This window comes from Neolamprologus brichardi, chromosome 3 (genome assembly GCF_056152115.1).
Source record: "Neolamprologus brichardi isolate AB-2024 chromosome 3, ASM5615211v1, whole genome shotgun sequence".
Lineage (NCBI taxonomy): Eukaryota > Metazoa > Chordata > Actinopteri > Cichliformes > Cichlidae > Neolamprologus > Neolamprologus brichardi.
The window spans coordinates 14,382,530-14,400,519 of NC_142106.1; the positions used below are offsets into that span (position 1 = coordinate 14,382,530).

Here is a 17,990-nt window from a genome sequence, read left to right on the forward strand (position 1 = left end):
TCCTTTTTTAGCAGCACAGTGCTTTTTTTTCCAATTATTTTTTTTAAAAGTCAGGTCAAGGCTCCAAAAGCCCAAAGGCGATATAAGGGTGGCGGCTCACAACAGTTTTTGTTTACTGGATCATTTTAGTCCAGCTGGGTGTCTTTGCTTTTATTATATTTCTTTAAGAGTTCAAAATGTGTTAATAACATAAATAAAATGTAATTTTCTCTGTAGCACTTCATGGATTCAAGCAACATGCCTTAGTTGTTTACACAAAGCATAAAGGTAAAAAAAAACAAAAAACAATATATACAGTGTTATCTTCATTTTAGATGTCAAAAAGTATTTGCGGCTCCCAGTGTTTTCTTTTGCGTGGAAATCGCGTCCAAATGGCTCTGTGGGTGTTAAAGGTTGCTGACCCCTGATCTAGATGAATAATGTATTTTATTCTTTATTTTATTTATTTATTTTTTTTACTTTTTTATTTTTTTTTACTAAATTTTTCAGTTTTATTTTTTAAAAGACTTGGTGAATTGCCTTTTTTTTTTAATAACTTGGCCTACCCTTTTAGTTTTGTTAATGTTGGCAATAGTGAGAAGTACTATTGTTGGGCTTGAATATATTTGATATAGGCCATCCAATTAATGTAAATGTCATGTTTTTAGGTGTTAGAATCTGATGAACAATATTTTATTTTATTTTTTGTTGTTTTGTTTTTCAGTTAACATGGTCAGGGGTTTTGTGCGCCTCAGTGACCCTAAGAGCTAGACCAGCAGAAACTTAGCCTTCATGTGGGACACCCAAGTTGGTCAGGTCTTAGAGTAGAGGCCTGACAAAGTGCAATCCAATTACATGACAAAAACAGTTATCCACAGCACCCTACCCAACCCCTTTCCTGCCTCCATTGCCACCATGTGCCCCCTTTACATTTCTGTCTGCCCCCACTCTATAACAAAATATGTTGCCAAAAGTTAACGTGTTTGTTTTGCTATTTACAACAGATCATTAAAGATTTTATATGTTGCTATCAAATCAACATGCCAGGTGACAGGCAGGCTTCTTTTAGCCAGCTTGTTAGCATACTAACGTGGTTACCTAAACTGAAGAGGTAGAAAGCTCATCAAGGCGCTGCTCAACAGTGCTCAACAACTAGCATTTTCTACTTTCTCCAGAAAATGTCATTTGCTGCATCAGCTGATTCATCCTTGCTATCATCTATTACTCTCATACTCTCCTACGTTACAAGTAACGCGTTACTGCCCATCTCTGCAGGTGATCAATATTAATCATATTCATATTAATCAGAAAGAAACGAGAGAGAAACCTTTCAGTTCCTTCATCATGATTATGCAAATTCTCATGATCATTGATCAAAGACCACTGATCAATGGCTGGGGAAAGAGGGCAGCTGGGTGACGGTGAGGAGGAAATATAGTCTTAAACAGAAGCCCCAGGTAATTGTTAAATCCTCCCAATTCTTTTAATCTTTGGGCTGAAGGAAGGACAATACTCGGTGTATAAATGCTCAATCAACAATCTTTTATTCCATACAATTCAACACTTTTGAGCATAAACCATCCAGATGGGGAGACATGCATGCAGAGGGACACAGCAAATCTCCAAATGGTGGAGCCTTACTCAAACTCTTATAGCCTCTAAGAGTACGACACACCCGCTGGGGGTCAAACTCTGGTAATTGGTGATTCTGTTCTCAGACATGTGAAGCTAGAGACACCGGCAACCATAGTCAATTGTCTTCCAGGGGCCAGAGCAGGCGACATTGAAGGAAATTTAAAACTGCTGGCTACGGGTAAACGTAAATTCAGTAAAATCATAATTCACGTCGGCAGTAATGAGACCCGGTTACGCCAATCGGAGGTCACTAAAATCAATATTGAATCGGTGTGTAACTTTGCCAAAACAATGTCGGACTCTGTAGTTTGCCTCTCCACTTGCCTCTGTTGGAAGCAAGTGGAGTTATGCACTGGTGAGAAGACGAATGAAAGTCAGTATAAACAACACAGAATACATGTGAGTGAATGACATTCCTTGTGTTGGAGTGCCATCTTGTGGCGTTTTTTAGGATTTGTTTGGTACAGCACAATATGGAGTTTGAGGCCTGTTTCAATGATCTTTATTCCTTATTTATTTTGTAATGAACCTTTTGCGAGATCTCGGAATAGTTCGTCTTCATTTTTTTTTTCTCCAATGTTCCTTGTGATTCTCTGTAAAAGTCAGGCTTTGGAACTCAAAGATCAAAAATATGTTTCATGTGTTGATGTTTTTGTGTGTGTGCTCCTGAATCTGCTCCTGAAAGATGTTTCAGTGAGTTTATAGCATTGGAGGGAGTCATGTTTCCCTCCCTCTAATTTAGCAATGAGAAGCATTCAATAATTTATGAAATTTTACTTTCAAAAAGATCCAGACATGGTGTGTTTGTTACTTCAGTTTAAACTTGATTACAAGAGCTGTTTTCCCACCTGGAAGCTAAATTATGTGAGGACCTTCATTGTGATCACACAAATTGAGAAAAGACAAAAATCACAGTTGGCATACGTCAGTCATTGATGTTCTTCTATCCAGTCACAGTCTTTACTCAATCATCTGTATTTGTCCAAAGTGTTCCAGGTGACTATAGTTAAACAAATGAAACAAAAAAATTCAGTACCCCATCATTTTAGAGGCATTTAAAATTTAATTGATTTCTCAAGCAAAAACAGAAGCAGTCTATGCCAACAGAACATGATAACATAAGCAAAATATTACTCTCTAAAATGTCATGTGTGTGACTTGACATGTTCTTTCCTATACATTTAAGCTAAAGATGAATAAACAGCCTTGCTTGGCCCTCCGCTACTCCTGAACAATGAAAAAGAGGGGAATTTTTTTTTTAATCAAAACAAATAAAAAAAAAAATATAGCTGTCTTCTGACTCCTACTTGAATTTATGCAAAACACTCAGAATGTACAATGGTTAAGTGTTTTATTTACAAAAACTATTGATTTCATCTAAGAACAAACAGTAAAGAGCGGTGCACACACAACCAGACACACTAATGGGAGGAGCTAAAGATTTAAACAAATTTTGAACGCGGTCATGGATCATGATAAATTCTTCCCGAGAACAGAGGATATATGTAGAGTCAAAAGTTTATGAACTGGTTCAGAAAACATGTAAACAAAAGCAAAGTGGAAACAGCTGATATTTACACAGCGCTGGTTTGATTCAGTTCATAACTGCTCTGTGATGTTCTGGGGTGACATCCTGTGGCGTGTCCAGCGGGGTGGCCTGGGGGGGCACAGGCCACCCCCCCCCCTCCAACCAGACTGGCCACCCTAGGTGCCACCCCAAAGCTAAAACAATAAAATTTAATGAAATATCAAACGTACGATTATGGTTTCACAGTGAAGCTCTGATATCCGAGGGTAAGTGAATGCAGCACCGGCTTCTGCACTATGAGCATCATGTTAGCAAAGGTAGGAGAGCGAAGCACGAAAGACTGCACCGCAGAAAACATTTTTTCGGCGAAAGATTAACAAGTTAACATAACTGGACTAGCCATCGGACATTTGCACGGTGGGCTGATGACTTTATTTATTTATTTGTTTTGTAACGCAGTGGCGTGTCTAGAAAAATTTTGTTGGGGGGCCAGGTAGGGGCACAGATTTGGAGAAGGGTGGCAGATGTAATTGGCAGATAATATTAAAAACAATTCTACCAACCGTTAAGCATAATTCAATAACCCTATAAACCTAATAACCCGAATGCGCTTTTAACTCTTATTAGAATGAGATTTTAACCACTACGGTGCAAAGTTTTTAGATACTGCGTTGATAAAGTACAAGAGATACAATCAGTCAGTGTTTATTCAGCAGTCAAGGACATCAATATTTGCAAAGTATTTTTACTGACATGTAGTGCACATATGTTTTGGGCAAAAACATTTTTGAATATCAAAATACGAACATTTTTAACATACAATTGGCAAATTAGCCAATGCAAAACCAATGCCTATTAAAAAAAGAAGATAATCTTCTCACAAACTGGTGTTTGATTTTGAAACAGGAAAAAAGTGGGGAAGCAAATGAAAAGACTAACATTTGAATAAAACCTGAAAGCAAGTAAATACTTTATATGCTGCCTTATGGTTAACTTTGGTAATATTGATGTATGAAGAACAACACTGGGTGATGAAGAAATACAGTCAGCTGGCACGGTGACACTGCCAGTATTAACCTGCAGGGCTGGACTGGGACAAAAAATTGGGCATTTTCACTACAGACCGGCCCACCAGGTATTAAAGCCATAAAGCCTTTGAATGAAAACAAATGCTGTTGTGACAGTGATGTACACTGTCTTGTTAGTATTTCTATGATTTCTATGCATTTTACGTCAGATAAAAACTTTGTTCGCAAGATTCAGATGATTATTTAATAAAAGCTAGATATTTTAAATGAGAATAAGAAAGAAAAAGTATTTCTTTGTGCCCCCCTCTCCCTGTTAATGCCTGTAACAGGGCGGCCCTTAGCGGCTGGAAACACAGTGAGGTGGACCAAGACAAGTGTAGTGGAACAAAGTATTTATTTTCTATGCAGCTCTCCTTACAACAATTTGTCGAGCTTCTTCACAGCACAAAAAATCCACAACTAATGACAACTGGCAGCCTTAAATATGTTCAGCTGTCACAGACTTAACCATTATTCCACTCTCAAGTTATTAAATCCCAACCTTCCACCACAGTATACAATATATCAATAAGAATAAATAAATACATAAATACATTTCACATTTACATATTAATAAATATTTCACACTTTAATATTACACCAAACCCAATATTATAAAACCCAGAAACCCAAGCACAAAAAGATTCACCACACTCTCTTTACCAATGGTCTCTCCCGGAACCTTTAAATGGTGTCTGGACCCCCGGGGAAACATTTGCCCAAACACCCTGAAGAGGACACAGGCAAGAAAGGTGAGTAATCATTATCTTACACTTATTTGCACTACTTTTATCCCTAGATTTCACACACATTTGCATTAGTTTTCCTTTCTGGTAAACCTTAATCATAATTTCAATCACCATTCTTTTCTCCTGACAGACAACCACCACATTCCTTGATGAGGAGCAGCTGTGCAGGATCTGAAATAAGGCTACCAACTGATTTTAAAATTCCCAATAAATAGTCAATAAATATTTAAACTTCTTGTGTGCAAATGTTTTACTGTGCAAATCCATGCTTAAAGTGCAATGCTAAATAAAGTGCTTGATAAGGTGCTTTTAATAAAGTGAAAGGTGTGCTCTAAAGTGCTATACAGATAGTATAATATAAATAAATATAGTAAGGGAGTCCTCTTCCTTACATTTCCTCCTCCCTCTCTTAAGCGCGAAGTGCTTCAGTCCTCTGTCATCCTAGATAAACAGTCAGCAACCACATTTGACTTCCCAGGCCTATACTGGACCGTAAAGTCATAAGGCTGCAGAGACAGGTACCATCCTGCAATGCGGGCGTTCGCATCCCTCATGCGGTTCAACCACTGGAGGGCATGATGATCAGTCTCTAGAGTGAAGTGACGTCCCAGAAGATAATACCTCAAGGCCTCAATAGCCCATTTCATGGCCAAGCACTCTTTCTCCACCGTCGAATACCTCGTCTCCCTGTCGAGTAGTTTCCGACTCAGAAACACCACAGGCCTTCTTTCACCCTCCACCTCTTGCTGAAGGACAGCACCAAGGCCAACTCCTGAAGCATCAGTTTGCAAGATGAATGGTTTGTTGAAGTCTGGACTGTGTAGAACTGGATGTGTGCAAACTGCTCCCTTGAGGTCTCTGAATGCTTGCTCACAGTCTTCTGTCCAATGCACTTTGTTGGGGGCTGAGCCTTTTGTGAGGTCATTCAGTACAGTGGATCGCTCTGCAAAAGAAGGTATGAATTTCCTGTACCAGCCTACTAGACCCAGAAAACCTCTCACCTTCCTTTTTGTTGTCGGAACTGGGAAGGACTGAATTGCTTCAATCTTTCCAACCTGCGGCTTTATCTTCCCAGAGCCAACCACAAAGCCCAAGTACTCCACTTCTCTCTTGGCTATGGAGCACTTCTTGGGGTTAATAGTCAGTCCAGCCATTCTGATGAGTGTAGCACCTTCTGTAGGTGAGTGACATGCTCTTCCCAGGACTGGCTGTACACCACCACGTCATCCAGATATGCTGCAGAGAATGCTGACACATCTCTCAGTACATGGTCCATTAATCGTTGGAATGTCGCTGGTGCACCTTGAAGCCCAAATGGCATGACTTTAAATTGGTACATACCAAAAGGAGTTTTGAAGGCTGTCAGCTCTTTCGCTTCTGGTGCCAAAGCCACTTGCCAGTATCCTTTACTGAGATCGAGTGTTGTGATGTACCTTGCTGATCCAACTCTCTCCAGCAGGTCATCCACCCTGGGCATTGGGTAGGGATCAAACTTGGATACTGCATTCAAATATCTGAAATCAATACAGAATCTCAGAGTGTCATCTTTCTTTGGTACCAAAACAATCGGGCTGCACCACTCACTACTTGACACCTCAATGATTCCCAGGTCCAACATCAGTTTTATTTCTTTCTGCAGCACTGGCACCAACCGTTCTGGAATTCTGTAGCTCTTTTGTCGAACGGGTGCATCCTCCTTCACCCGTATCTTGTGCTGAACCAGTGATGTGAAGCCTGGTGTTTCTCGAAAGAGCTGTGGGTCCACGAGTGGTTTTATATCAGCCTGCTCAGTAGGAGACAAATGAGAAAGGTCAACTGAAGCACAAACTTGAATGTTAGTTGGAAAGAACTTCTCAGTCACCTCCTCATCCTCAACTGAACGCACCAGTAACTGATAAACCGGCTCTTGTCGGCTGTGGAATTCCTTCAACAAGTTCATGTGAAATGTCTGATATTTTTTAACTCTTTCTGGCATATTCAGCTCGTAAGTGACTTTACTCACTTGTCTGACGATCTCGTATGGTCCATGCCATTTTGACAGCAGCTTGTTATCGCTGGTGGGAAGCAATAACAGTACTTTCTGACCTGGAAGGAAGACCCTATCCTTGGCCTTCTGATCATACCAAGTCTTTTGATGTTTTTGTGCAGCTTTCATGTTGTCTTGCATCAATGATGCCATTTTCTCCAATCTCTCTCTCATGTTAATTACGTATGCTGCGATGTTTTCACCCTCTGCTTTGGGGTCCTCCCAGCAGTCCTTAAGCAGATCCAGGGGGCCTCTCACTTGGCGACCGTACAAAAGTTCAAAAGGCGAGAAGCCAGTAGAAACCTGCGGGACCTCCCGGTAGGCGAACAGAAGGTATGGCAGCCATTGATCCCAGTCAGCACCTGTGTCAGAGACAAACTTGCGCAGCATACGTTTGAGAGTCTGGTTGTATCTCTCCACTAGCCCGTCCGTTTGGGGGTGATACGGGGTGGTCTTAAGTCCCTTTATCCCTAACAGCTTATAAACCTGCTGCAACAACTTGGATAGAAAGTTCGTTCCACAATCAGTCAGAATTTCTCTTGGTATGCCTACCCTAGAGAAAAGCTGCAGAAGACAATTAGCAATGTGACGAGCTTTAATTGATCTGAGTGGGAAGGCCTCAGGAAACCGTGTTGCATAGTCACATATGACTAATATGTAGCGATGACCTGTGGAACTCTTCTCTAAAGGGCCCACGATATCCATGCCTAGCCTCTCAAACGGTGTTTCAATAATTGGCAGTGGTTGCAACTGGGCTCGCGCTACTCCTTTGCCTGAGGTCAACTGACATTTTCCACAGGAACGGCAAAATTCAGAGACCTGGACATACATCCCTGGCCAAACAAAATGGCTGCTGATCCTATTCAGTGTTTTGTGAAAAGCCATATGACCTGCCCATGGAATTGAATGACCCAAATCCATAACTTTGTTCCTGAACTGTTGTGGGAGTGCCAAAGCTTCGCACTTCCCCTTTCTCTGGTACAAGATGCCTCCTTTAATTAGGTAAACAGTGTCTGCAAGACAGCTTACCTGACCTTGACTAGCCCCCTCTACCTCTGTTACCTTCTCAAACCAGGGTTTTAGAGTAGGGTTGCTTCTTTGGATTGCACCTAAATCTGAGGGAACATCAAACTCAAGTTGGTTATTTGGCTTAGGAAACAATGCTGTACCTTTTTCCCCTGAGCCTTTGAACTTTTCTCTTCTTTTCTGAGCCCTAGACTTCCTAATCTTCCCTGGCTCTGTTTCAAGAGACTCCTCAAAAAAGGGTAGCTCTTGCATCATTTCCTTTGCACTTTGTGCTCTTGTGACTACATGACAGGGTTTAAATGGCTCAACTGTCATATCTAGAGGAAGTGAGCTTCCAGATTCATTACCAAAGCCTTGAATGTCTTTCTCAGCCCTCACTTGAGGGTCATAATCTGACTGATGTAATAGATCAAAAAGAGTGGGGATGTCATTACCAAGTATCACTGAATATGGCAAACTGGGGACCACAGCTACCACTAACAAGTAGGTTTGACCTCCCACTGTCAGGTAAACCTCAACAGTGGGGTACCTGTGTTCGTCTCCATGCACACAACTTATTGTAGCCCCAACCCCACTTAGCTTTTCTCCTGAAATTATGCTAGAATGTACAAGAGTCTGGAAGCACCCAGAGTCAAGCAAAGCTTCCTCTTTTCGCCCATTAATTAAAACAGGGACAGTACAAGCTTTCTTTCCTACCGGCTCTGTGACTGGTCTTGGAACTGCACACAAAAAAGATGGTTTTGACTTAAGGGCAGGGCAAAATTGTTGTGTATGGCCAAAGTTATGACAGTGATAACATTGAATATCCTGAACTGAAGACTTAAAGGATTTCTTCACATTGTGAGGTCTATGGGAAGGGAGCTGCCTAGAACTAGGAAAATTTCTAGCCTGAACTTGACCAGAACCCTGTTCACCCCCAATGGACTTACTTGGTTGGGCGTAGTGGGTCTCCCGGCTGAAGAAGGTGCTCTTGCTTCCTTTTCTGGCTGAAGTGAAAACCTCTGCGAGGCTAGCTGCTACCTTTGCCGTCTTCGGGTCATGCTCACGTATCCAGATCTCCAGCTCTGGATTAACCATTCTCAAAAACTGCTCCAGAATTATCTGCTCAGATATTTCTTCTACAGTTGATTTTTCAGGTTTAATCCATCTCGAAAACAGGTCTTTCAATCTTACATAAAGTTCACGTGGCGTCTCACCTGGTTCAACTTTCAGAGATCTGAAGCGGCGTCTGTAGGTGTCAGCAGTGATCTCATATTTTGCCAGAATTGCCTCTTTCACCTTATCATAATTCTCAGAGTCTGTTAAATCCATAAGAACGTAGGCTGTGCGGGCTTTACCTGTCAACAGGGGAACCAGACGAATAGCCCACTCATCTCTGGGCCATCGACACACGTTTGCCATTCTTTCAAACGTTGTCAGAAAATGTTCAATGTCATCTTCTGTTGACAGAGGAAAAAGTTTTGGTTCAATTAAAGACCTGGACCCACTGGCCACTGGAATGTCGTCACCATTGAATCCAAGTTCTTGTTCTTCAGATGTTGTAGGGGGCGCTGGCGCCTCTGGTGGATCAGGCTTATCAATTACAGCGTTAACTTGTTGCTGGATTTGCTGAAATTGATGCTGCATGCCTTTCCACCTTTGCTCCTGACGTGACAAATCCTTCTCCCACTTTTGGTCTCTGGCTGCTTGAGACCGCATAAGAGATTTCACCAACCCCGTCAACTCCTCCAATTTGTCCTCAGGGCTTGTTGCTGCCATGGCCTGTAGCTCAGATGAAGCTCCAACTCCTTCATCAGGCTGCTCCTCTTGGCCTGGTTTTCTTCCACCTCTTGTCATCATCTTCTCACTGTGGCATGAGTGACACACTTCTGACACCACTTGTAACAGGGCGGCCCTTAGCGGCTGGAAACACAGTGAGGTGGACCAAGACAAGTGTAGTGGAACAAAGTATTTATTTTCTATGCGGCTCTCCTTACAACAATTTGTCGAGCTTCTTCACAGCACAAAAAATCCACAACTAATGACAACTGGCAGCCTTAAATATGTTCAGCTGTCACAGACTTAACCATTATTCCACTCTCAAGTTATTAAATCCCAACCTTCCACCACAGTATACAATATATCAATAAGAATAAATAAATACATAAATACATTTCACATTTACATATTAATAAATATTTCACACTTTAATATTACACCAAACCCAATATTATAAAACCCAGAAACCCAAGCACAAAAAGATTCACCACACTCTCTTTACCAATGGTCTCTCCCGGAACCTTTAAATGGTGTCTGGATCCCCGGGGAAACATTTGCCCAAACACCCTGAAGAGGACACAGGCAAGAAAGGTGAGTAATCATTATCTTACACTTATTTGCACTACTTTTATCCCTAGATTTCACACACATTTGCATTAGTTTTCCTTTCTGGTAAACCTTAATCATAATTTCAATCACCATTCTTTTCTCCTGACAGACAACCACCACATTCCTTGATGAGGAGCAGCTGTGCAGGATCTGAAATAAGGCTACCAACTGATTTTAAAATTCCCAATAAATAGTCAATAAATATTTAAACTTCTTGTGTGCAAATGTTTTACTGTGCAAATCCATGCTTAAAGTGCAATGCTAAATAAAGTGCTTGATAAGGTGCTTTTAATAAAGTGAAAGGTGTGCTCTAAAGTGCTATACAGATAGTATAATATAAATAAATATAGTAAGGGAGTCCTCTTCCTTACAATGCCCTACCTGGCCCCCTGGCAACACTTTGCTAGATCCGCCCCTGCACAGTTACCAGCTGTCAGCTACTTAGAAAAGGGTCCTGGTGTTATTTGTCTCTCAGAAACAGTTCACAACTTCAACTCATTCATGTCATCTAAAAGGTAAACCTGTTTCTCCATCACCTGTTCAGCTCTGATGATTCAATAAGGACATCTCCTGGTTTCATCTTCATGTTTCCCTCTCACCAGATATACAAACCGACATCATGACCAGCAGCTTTACAGCTGTGGCTCCAGCAAACATCAGCTGATACTAGAAATTAATATTAAATAAATTCTAACAACAGCTGATCAAGCTTAAACGTGCTGCTGTTGTTTAGCGCGACATCCGCTGGATTCCTGTTTCTGGCGCAAAAAGTGGGCGATAAACAAACAAGAGAGAAAAGCCGATCAGTTTCAGCTGATCATTGATCAGTTTCATGATTGAAGTAGCAACAGAAGAGGGAGGGGGGGATTCTAGCTAAAGTCCGGGACAAACTGCATCTCTTCTCAGCTCAATATGAAACGCATAATATTTTCTCTGAATGAGGGACCATTCCATTTTTAAGGAGCTGTTGGCAACTCTACTAACTAACCTTATGAATAAAATAAAGTTCACTGATGAGTGAGATGATGGCTGGTGTTGCCCAAGCCTTCTCCTGGTCCAGCTTAGTTAGGACAGCATCCCCTGGATGGAGTGGAGGTAGGGGCTTAGTACCATGGCGGCGGTCGTAGTAGAACGCCTGCTTGGCCTTCTGACCAGCATCCCTTCGTTTAACCTTTCTTTTGTTGGGCCATTTAGGTTGAAGATTCTTCTCCCTTATGGCGTTATTCCGGCGATGGTCCGGGTCACTTCTGACACCATGTAGAATGACCACTCGGTAGCTTTCTTGTGATGCTGCTTTATTGAACGTGTATCCAGCATGGGTTATAACAGCACAGCAACGGGTGTGGCAGCTAAGAGAAGAACTGCACATCGACAGCCCTGCCACAAAGCATGTCATGGTGGCGTAAAACCGCAACACCCACCCGCTCGACACAGGCAACCCAGTACATGACAGTCTCCCTCACTAGTTTCTCCCCAGGGTGAATGTAGCTGTTGATATAATATGAATAGAATAGAATAGAATAGAATAGAATAGAATAGAATAATCCTTTAATTGTCCCACAAGGGGAAATTTGGGTGTAACAGCAGCAAGAAAACACATATACAAACAAACATCTAGGATGCAGCAGTCTGTCACTGAAGGAGCTCTGTAGTTCAGCAACATTTACATGCATGGGGTGGGAGACTCTGTCCATCAGAGATGTTATTTTGTCCTTCTGTCTCCCACCACCTGCACTGGGTCCAGGGTGCATCCCAGAACAGAGCTGGCCTTCCTGATGAGTTTATCCAACCTCTTCCTCTCAGCTGTCGATAGACTTCTGCTCCAACATACAACACTGTAAAAAATCACAGATGCCACCACAGAAGGTCTTTAAAAGCGAAAAGCGCTCCCTTTACCCCAAATGACCGCCTCAGCAGGTAGAGTCTGCTCTGACCCTTCCTGTAAAGAGCATCAGTGTTGTGGCTCCAGTCTAGCTTATTATTCAGGTGAACACCCAGGTACCTATAAGAGTCCACTATTTCAATGTCCACTCCCTGGATGTTCACCGGTGTCAGTGTGGTGGGTCTGCGTCTCCGGAAGTCCACCACCAACTCCTTGGTTTTCCCAGCGTTGATCAGCAGGTGGTTCTGCTGACACCAGTCTACAAAGTCCAGAGTCCACTGTCTGTACTCTGAGTCGTCCTCACCTGTGATGAGGCCGACTATGGCAGAGTATGGCAGAGAACTTCTGTAGGTGGCAGCGTGGGGAGTTGATGGAGAAGTCTGCAGTGTAGAGGGTGAAGAGGAACGGTGCCAACACAGTTCCCTGTGGGGCCCCCATACTGCAGACCAGCGTGTCAGAGACACAGCCCTGTGACCTCACATACTGTGGACGTTCTGTGAGGTAGTCCAGTATCCACTGGGACATGTGGTGGACCACTCCTGATAGCTCCAGCTTGTCTCTCAGGAGTGGTGGCTGGATGGTGTTGAAAGCACTGGAGAAATCAAAGAACATTATCCTCACAGTGCTTCCAGGCTTCTCCAGGTGAGTCAGAGCTCGGTGCAGGAGGTAGATGATGGCGTCCTCCACCCCAATGCCAGGCTGGTAAGCAAACTGCAGCGGATCCAATGAAGACCTCACCAGACTGTGCAGATGGTTTAGAGCCAACCTCTCGAGGGTCTTCATCAGATGTGATGTCAGGGCTACCGGCCTGTAGCTGCTGAGGTCCTTGGGATGGGAGGACTTTGGTACCGGTACCACACAGGAGGTCTTCCACAGCTGTGGTACTTTCCCCAGTGACAGGCTCAGATTGAACAGATAACCTAGGATGCCGCACAGTTCATCTGCGCAGCACCTCAGGAGCCTGGAGCTGATCCCATCTGGACCTGCAGCCTTCCGCACCTTGATCTTGCGAAGCTCGTTCCTCACTCGAAGTGCTGAGATGGAGAGAGGGGATTTCGGGGGAGGGGGGTGTATGTTGGAGTTCACATACACCCCCCACCGGGGTTGGGTGTGATGGCTGGGAGCTGAGAGGTGTGAAGTCCTGTGATGAAGGACAGGCAGGCCCTGAAGATGAGGGAGATTGCAGCAGGGGGGCCGAAGTTGGGGGAGGGGTGGGTGTTTGATCAAACCTATTAAAATATTTATTTAGGTCATTCACCCACCCCAAGTCTCCTGCAGCCTGGGGGGTTGTTTTTTGTCCTGAGATTGTCTTCAGGCTTTTCCAAACCCCTCTGATGTGTTCCTGTTGCAGCTGCTCTTCCATCTTCCTCCTGTAGTTTTCCTTCCCTTGCCTTATCTTCACTTCCAGCTTCTTCTGCACAACTCTCAGCTCTAAACACTCTCTTCTTCTCCTTGAGGAGAGCCTTAATTTCACGATTTATCCATGACTTGTTGTTAGAAAAACACCATACCTTTTTGATGGGTACGGTGTTGTCCACACAGAAGTTTGTGTAATCCGTAATGCAGTCTGTGATGCTGTTGAGGTCATCCTCCAGGGGGCTGCAGAGGTTGTCCCACACAGTAGAACAGAAACAGTCCCTCAGGGCCTCTTCAGTCTCTGCCGACCATTTCCGTACTGTGCATTTCACAACTGGTTCTCTGTGTACTAGAGGTTTTTACAAAGGCTGGAGATGAACCAGGTTGTGATCTGAGCCCCCCAGTGGAGGGAGAGGTGATGAGCTGCATGCCTCCTTGGTGTTAGCATACAGTAAGTCCAATGTTTTATTGTTTCTGGTGTAGCAGGTGACGTACTGGGTGAAGGTGGGGAGAGTGGAGGACAGGGAGATGTGATTAAAGTCCCCAGAGATCAGGCAAAGGGCCTGAGGGTGCTGTGTTTGGAGTCTGCTGGTTACAGAGATCAAGCAAAGGGCCTGAGGGTGCTGCGTTTGGAGTCTGCTGGTTACAGTGTGCAGGACCTCACAAGCTGCTCCAGTATTAGCAGAGGGCGGGAAATACACAGCTATCATAATCTCGTGTGTAAACTCTCGCGGTAGATAGTACGGTCTCATGCTAACCGCTAGCAGCTCAATTTCCTTACAGCATAGCTTCTCTTTGATAGATAAATGCCCAGAGTTACACCATCTATCGTTCACAAACACAGCCAGACCCCCTCCTCTCTTCTTACCACTCTCCGTTGTTCTGTCGGAGATGCAAACTATCTATGTTTATGTGTGAGTCCGGAGTTAGCGCGGTTAGCCACGACTCAGTGAAGCACATCAGGCTGCACTCCCTGTAGCTCCTCTGATGTCGGGTAAGAGCCGCCAGCTCGTTTACTTTATTGGGGAGAGATCTCACCATTCCCCATAATAACAGATGGAATCATTGGCCGGTACCTTCTAACTTTACTGCGACGCCTGATCCCGGCCTGAGTGCCGCGTCTCTTCCCCCTCACCTCGCAGGGGATGTTGGCTTGCTCGGCGGGAGTCAGAACAGCGGCGGTCCCGAGGGCTAACAGCTGATCCCTGCTGTAAACAAAGGGATGTCGGAACTCCACGCAGATGCCGTAAAGAATGTTATAAGAAACACGATTGTCCATAGAATTCTTAGCTCCATTGTGGAGTAGTACAGTCCACAATAAAAAACCCCGAACAAGAACACAATAACAACAAAAAAAAAAGAGAAAAAAAGAAGGACTCGGTCAGGTCGGAGCTGTTGATACGCCGGAAGAGTGCCGCTCCGAGTTGGATGAACTCTATTATTAAATGAAAAGAACAAATTAGACTACACTACTGAAAACACTACTGAAACCTTCTGCTGCTGTTTTTAAAGTTTCCATGTTACCAGGCTCTGAAGATTTAAACTGTTTTAGCTCCATTACACAGTCTTAAATGTTAAAATCTCAAAGGACAGCATTACAGGGGTGGCTGTAGCTCAGGAGGTAGAGCAGGTCACCTGCTGATCAGAAGGTTGGTGGTTCGATCCTTGGCTCCTCCAGTCTGCATGTCAAGTATCCTTGGGCAAGATACTAACCCCAAGTTGCTCTCCGATGCATCCATCGGAGTATGATGTGTGTGAATGTAGTTAAATAGCACTAAGTACAGATAAAGTGTTTATGAGAATGGGTGTGATTGGGTGAATGTGGCATGTTGTATAGAGCGCTTTGAGTACTCCGAGAGAGTAGAAAAGCGCTAAGAATCAGTCCATTTACCAATCAGTCCATTTACATTTTTGATATTAAGAGTAACTCTGGGCCTCTGTGGAGTGAGCAGCTGATCTTATCCTTGTCTAAAAATGGAAACAAAATCCTTCAATAATTCAGACTATTAGAGTAACAGGTGTGTAGCGTCACTAACTAGCGAGCAACAAGCACCCAACACATTGTGTATGCTAGCGGCTGATCTAGCAAACAAATTAACAACAGAGTGATTTTAGATGTTGTAGAACTATAAGATGTTAAGATGTGCGTCTTTGTCATAACAGTGGCATGGTTGTATTTACCTTAATTGAATGACTCGTCAGTCACGGTAAACCCATCAGCAAATAAACTGGAGCAGCCGGGCTACGAAAAAAATGTAGGGGGGCATGTTTGCGGTCACGTCCAGCGTGTGTGTGTGTGTGTGTGTGTGTGTGTGTGTGGGGGGGGGGGGGGGGGGGGGGTGTGACATAGTCACGCCACCTCCACCTCTGTTGTACTTCTTAGGCACTTTCTTTGTCGCACCTTTCTGCAGCTCCAGAAGTTGGCTACCTACCAGTTGGCTAGTTGGCTACCTTGAGCTTAGCCTCTAGCCTCCTTCTCCATGAAGGGCACTGCTCCTTGTGAATGTTCCAACGTGTAGCCAAGCATCTCACTGATCACTGCTGCTGTAGTATAGATCAGCTTGTTAGTCTCAGTAATGGTCGCAATAGATACCGTCCATAGTGCTGCATTCACATCATCTAGTAGATCTTCTGAGGGTACTTCACGTAGTCTTGGTAGGCGGCTACGGAGAAACCAGGTTTCAAGCTTCCCTATGATTCTTTCATCTTTCAGGTCAGTTCCTCTTGCACTCAACGATCCTTCTTCTATCGCACGTAGAGGTTGGTACCCAATCTCGGGTGGGGGTAATGATATCTCCCCCTTGACCTGTCATCCTGGCTCCCCCTTGCTGTAGCATGTGTGTTGTACCTCGTCAATCTCTAGCTGTTAAAGCAGTCACTTCTCCCTTCTTCCGAATGTTGGAACACTGAGCTACTAGTTTTTTCATCTTTAATGTAGATGTTGGGTATCGAAGATTCCATTGGAGATCCCAGTGGTCTAGCAACTTTGCTGTGACAATACAGTACTGTGCAAAGATTTTTGGCAGGTGTGAAAAAATTATTGTTTATTGGCCCCAAATGTATTCTGCAGCAGGACAATGACCCCAAATATACAGCAAAACAATATACAATATACAAAGTCATTAAGAACTACCTTAGTAGTGGAAGTGATGGCATGGCCCCCACAGAGCCCTGAATCAATCAGAATCAGAAGACTTTATTTATCCCCAAGGGGCAATTAACAAACAACCGAGCAGCATGCGTTGAAACTCAACATCATCGAGTGTTTCTGGGATTGCATGAAGACACACAAGGATGTGAGGAATCCTACATCCACAGAAGATCTGTGGTTAGTTCTCCAAGCTATCTGGAACAACCTACCAGCCGAGTTCCTTCAAAAACTGTGTGGAAGTGTACCTAGAGGAATTGATGCTTTTTTGAAGGCAAAGGGTGTTCACACCAAATATTAATTTGATTTAGATTTCAGTTCATTCAGTGCATTTTGTTGATTGATGAAATTAAATAATTAACACTTCCATTTTGGAAAGCATTCTTTGTTTACAGCATTTTTTCTCACCTGTCTAAAACATTAGCACAGTACTGTATGTGTGTGTGTGTATATATGTGTGTGAGGTAGTGAAGCACTCATATTAAAAGAAACAGGTTTTCTGAGATAGATGACTTCCTTGAGCAAAACCGGCTCTCTTGACCACACAATCAAAAACTCACCATAAAACTTCCTTTCTCATGTCCTTGTGATTGCACTAACCAATCAGAAGCTAGAACACCTTTGCCTGTGGCATTTGTGGTCAAGTGCTGCAAACTCTACCTCTTTCATCAGAAAGCACACAAAGCTAAATTGATAAAACCGGTGGGGGGTGGGAAGGGTGGAACCAGTCTTCATTGTCACAAAGGTGTCTTTCCGTATAACTTGGTAATCATGAACAATGTATGGACGTGACACATTTTCATTCATTGTTGCATTTACATTATAAAATGTTGGATATGTTTTATGTGCCAATTGTTACTTGTTGTGAAGTCTGGACAGCGCAAATGTCATGTAAAATCGATGTTGTCATGTAAAATCGATGTTGCTGCTGGAGTTTAAATATATTAATCTGGTGATGAAAAAAATGTGTAACTGTTTTTATGTCTGGTCCTAATGTGTTGCTATGTGTCTTTTATCCTGCAATTCTTGCATCGTAAAAGAGCAGAGACAAGCAGCAGAGACAAGCAGCCCCGACTAGAAAACAAAGAAACTTTCTACCTAGCAGAGCTATCCACTCAGTCAATATGCTCTTTTGTGGTTTATGTTAAAAAGTAGGAGTGTCATGGCCTACTAGTAGTTCTCTCGCTCTCTCTCTCTCTCTCTCTCTTGCTCTCTTGCCAGGGCGGA

The 17,990-nt window shown here is 43.3% G+C and overlaps 1 protein-coding gene across 1 annotated transcript in view; it reads left to right on the forward strand.

Annotated features, from left to right (window-relative positions):
• The window catches only part of LOC102776171 (uncharacterized), a 77,359-nt gene that overhangs the window by 10,898 nt on the left and 48,471 nt on the right, over positions 1 to 17,990 (forward strand). The gene's annotated exons all lie outside the window — the stretch shown is intronic.